This window comes from Brassica napus, chromosome C9 (genome assembly GCF_020379485.1).
Source record: "Brassica napus cultivar Da-Ae chromosome C9, Da-Ae, whole genome shotgun sequence".
NCBI classification, from domain to species: Eukaryota; Viridiplantae; Streptophyta; class Magnoliopsida; order Brassicales; family Brassicaceae; genus Brassica; species Brassica napus.
In genome coordinates, this window is record NC_063452.1 from 32942951 (window position 1) to 32947801 (window position 4851).

The window sequence follows — 4851 nt, forward strand, 5'->3', positions numbered from 1 at the left end:
TTCGCACTCGTCCGTCCATTGGAAGTCTCTTGGATTCTTGAGGGTTCGGAAGAAGGCCTGAGATTTGTCAGAGAGTCTGGAGATGAACCGTCTCAAGGCCGACATCCTTCCCGTTAGCTTTTGAACCTCCTTGACATTCCTCGGGGAAGGGATTGAGTGAATTGTCCTGATTTACTCCGGGTTGGCCTAAATGCCCCGGTGGGTTACAATGTACCCTAGGAACTTGCCAGAGCTGACCCTGGATGAGCATTTGGCTGGGTTGAGCTTCATGTTGTACTTCCGGAGGGTGGAGTAGGCCTGCTGTAGGTGAGATATGTGGTCCTCTGCCTCTAGGGATTTGACCAGCATGTCGTCGATGTAGACCTCCATGGTTTGCCCGATCTGGTCCGCGAACATCATGTTTACCAGCCGTTGATAGGTTGATCATGCGTTCGTTAGCCCGAAGGGCATAACCTTGTAGCAGTAGATCCCTCTGGACGCCATGAAGGATGTTTCCTCCTGGTCTTGCGGATGCATAAGTATTTGATTATAGCCTGAGAACGAGTCCATGAAGCTCATCAACTGATGCCCCATGGTGGCGTCCACCAGCTTGTCGATATGAGGCAGCGGGAACGGGTCCATTGGACATGACTTGTTGAGGTCTGTGAAGTCGATACCGACTCTACACTTCCCGTTCTTTTTCTTGACCACGACGGCGTTGGCTAGCCATTCCGGATATTGCACCTCACGAATGAACCCTGCGCCGTGGAGGCTCTTGACTTCATCGTTGATGATTGCGTCTCTTTCGGGAGCAAACTTCCTTCTCTTTTGTCTGATGGGTTGATGTAGGGGATCCACCTGCAGCTTGTGCATGATGACCTACGGGTCAATCCCATGCATATCTGCGTGGGACCAAGCGAAGCAATCGGAGTTAGACCGGAGGAAGTCTACTAGTCTTCTCCTCGATCCTTCGGTCAGCTTGGAGCCGATCTTGAGATGTCGGGTCTGATCTCCTTCAGTTAATGGCACGTCGTCCATTTCCTCTACCTCCGGTTCTTCGGTGTGATGAGCTGGAGGCTTACTCTGTAATTGCTATACGACCTTGGTCTTTCCCTTGAAAGTAGTCTGGTAGCAGGAGCGGGAATACTCCTGATTCCCTCTGATCGCCTTTATGCCCCAGGGTGTAGGGAATTTCACCATTTGGTGAAGAGTTGAAGAGACGGCTCCCATGCCGTGAATCCAGGGCCGTCCGAGGATCATGTTGTAAGACGAGTCGCAGTCAACAACGAGGAACTTGGTTGACATGTTGACTCCTTCAGCGTATACGGGGAGGGTTACTTCCCCGGCGGTTTGTTTGACTTCCCCGCTGAACCTTATATGTGGGGTTATCCTCCGAGTTAGAGCGTTTTCCCCCAACCCCAGGTCGTTGTATACGGCTTGGAAGATGATGTTGTCGGAGCTTCCATTATCATCTACCAGTGTCCTTTTTACCAGGCAGTTCGCTACAGTGAGCGATATGACCAGGGCGTTGTGATGCGGGGTGAGAACTTTTTCCTGCTCCTTGGCCGTGAAGCTTATTTCATCCGTGCCTAGGAGCATGCATTTTGGCTTGGCTGCCTCTGGGCCGTGCTTAGCGTTCCAGATGCTTTTCTTCGCAGACGCATGGCTTATGCCGCTGATTTCCGAACCGCCCGATATGACATGGATCACTCAGTCTTATCGCGGTGGCGAGATGGGAGCAGCTTCAGTGGGCTTACCCATTGTCTCCTTGCTTAGATGGCTCTTGGCCTTCTCGGAAAGGAACTCCCTGAGGTGTCCTTTCTTAAGCAGCTCGTTGACCTCGATCTTTAGTGCGATGCAGTCCTCCATTTTGTGACCGTGGTCTCGGTGGAAGTCACACCAGAAACCAGGGTTCCGGAAAGAGTCGGGTGCATTCATCTTCTGAGGGCACTTGACCTGTTGGCCCATCTGCCTCAGAACATTGATCAGCTCCGGCCTGGAGACAGAGAGGTGAGAGATGTCTGGCCACGTGGACACTGCCATCCCTTCTGCCTTCTCGATCGACCGATTCTGATATCTACCCCGGTTTTGATTTCCGGAGTCCCTGGCAGGTCTTTGAGAGGGTTTCTCATCTCGCTCGGTTCGGTCTGGTCTGATCGTCTTGGGATCTTGCTTCCGCTGCTCCTTGGCGCGGCTGGCGACATCTTCCTCCCATTTTACATGCGCCCAGGCTCGAGATAGGACGTCTTCCATGGTTTTGCATTGGTATTTGGTTAGCTCCTTATGGAGGTCCCCGTCGGGGAGCTGGCGTCTCTTGAAGGCAGAGATAGCAGTGGGGATACTGCATTCGGCGATAGCCACCTTCTCTTGATTGAAGCTGGCTATGTAGCCTCGCAGGGGTTCCGCTCGGTGGTTGAGGATTTCGTAGAGGCTGTCGGAGGTCTTTTCCAGGTCCCTGCTGCTGGTGAATTGCTCCCCGAATTTGTCGCTGAGAACCGCGAAGGAAGCTATGGACCTGGAGGGTAGGTTGATATACCATTGCAGAGCGGGTCCGGTCAGGGTGGAGCCAAACCCTTTGCACATGGTAGCTTCGCGCGACCCCTTTGGGATTGCTACGGCGAGCATCCTTAGTCTGTATTGGGCGACGTGGTCGTCCAGATCAGTGGTGCCGTCATACGCCTTTATGCTGGGGAAGGAGAACTTCCTGGGCATCTCGATCATTGTGATCTCATCTGTGAAGGGAGTGTCGGCGTAGGAGTAGGGGTTGCTCTTCCAGATGGGGGGAGCTACCCCTGAGAGCCTCTCTACCATGGACTGCATGGCGTTGAGCCTCTCGGAGAACATCTGGTGAAGGTGAGTGATCATAGGAGACTCCGCTCTCGCTGCTCCGTCAGGTGCTTCTTTATCGGGTTCGGGCTCCGATTCGCTTTCCTCCACGTCGTAGATCTGAGCGTCCTTAGCCTTTTCGCGCGTTGATGCGTCTCCTCCCAGCGCCGCAGTTGGGAGATTCGCGTCCGTCCCGGAGTTGGGTGTCTCTAGAATCGGCATGGGGCGGACCTTAGTCTGGAATCGACGCTTCCTGTTACTCACCGCGTTGAGGGCTTGATTTTCGTCTCGGAGGGTAAGATTCTCCGATTCGAGCTGGCTAAGTTTCTCTGCGCTTTGCTCCAGTTGCTTGGAGTGTTCGTTGAGTTTTTCCTTCAATCTTTGGAACTCCGAGGAGAGCTCGGGATTGGTTTCCTCCCAAGTTTTATGTAACTCGGTTACATGGCTCTGCAGACCATCGATTTGCCTCTGGAGTTCAGCTTCTCTTTGGGTGGCCTCGGGTAGCTCGTCTTGCTCGTCCACCGCCCTTATCACGTAGTTTAGATTACTCTCCTCCTTCTAACACCAAACTGTTAGGGAATTTTTGTGTAGTATCTTTGTGAGTACCACGAAACGATGGACAAGGCTGGTTATTGTATAGATTTCGTGAGTATTTGAGATAAATAGACTTGAAGAGACGTTTTATTAGATAAAACAAGCTGGAACTACAATGATTGGTGTATAAACCCTAGTTCTAGCCACCTAGCTATAATCTCTACGTCTTGAAGTGTCGATCCCTTGCTTAAGGGTTTAGGTTCCCCTAATATAGTCTTCTTAAGGCGGGCCTTTGTCGATTGGAGTAGGTTAAACTCTTCCATATTCGAAAATATGGAAGGTTCTCCTTATCGGAAGTTTTCCTTTTCCCGGGGGAAGGGGGGCGGTCTCGGGGACTGGACTCGGAGAACTCCATAGCGGGGAACCAGGGTTCCTCTTAGCGGGGAACCGGGGTTCCTGTTAGCGAAGACCCAGAGGTCGGTGTCCTGCCCGGGGTCTGGAGGAATTCAATACCTGAGTATTTTTTCCCAACACCCAGGGTCTTATTACCTAACCTATGAAGAGGATACAAAGCGATCACATCCTACGAGTCTCACCTCAAAGCAATACAACAGGAAAGGGCGCATAAAAAAACAAAAAATACGAAAGAGCCATTATTCCAAAAATCAAAAGGGGCTACAAAGAGCCATTAATCAAACAAAGAGATTCAACAAAAGCCAGAGTTTCAAAAACAAAAAAAAAGGAAAAGTCATTCAGAAAGAAGGCTCCTCTGAGAATCGCGACCCCACGACAGATCTCGAAGTGACAACCCGGGAAAAACTTCCCGACTGCTGGTCGATCCCCCCAGACAGGAACAGATGTCGGCAATACTCTTCTTCGGTATCCCAGTGCTTCACCCGCTTCTCCAGCCATTCCTTCATGAGCTCCCTTCTGGCCGATGCCCTCACCTGCTGAACCAACAGATCCCGGCGAGCCATCATATCCTACACCTGGCTACGGAGAAAGAACAACTCGCTAATCAACCTCCGGTCAGAATCCACCAGTGGATCATGGTTAGATACGGCTTAAGCACCCGTGGAAGAGGTGGAAGATAAATCATTAACCGATGAAGCAGCCCTTGCCAATCTTGGCAGAGGGGTATGCTCATCATAGATGTCTGACACCGAGAGCTCACCACGTTTGAGAAGGTAGCGCCAGGTCCCGGTCCTCTCCTGGGAGAGTTTAACCCTATTGGCTGACCCAGACCTACTCATAGACGACTAAATAAGGGGAGCCCAAACCCTAGAAAAGAAGGGGGACACTCCGAGACTTAGAGATCAGAGCTAGGCGGCTAGAACTATGGTTCATACTCAATTCATTGTAGTCCGGCTTGTTTACTCAATAAAACATCTCTTCAACTCTATTTCTCTCAAAATCAATACAAAATCTCAGCCTCATCCATCGTTCTGTGGTACTCACAAAGATACTACACAAAAATCCCCTAACAGACGGTGTACTCGGTCCAAATCACCC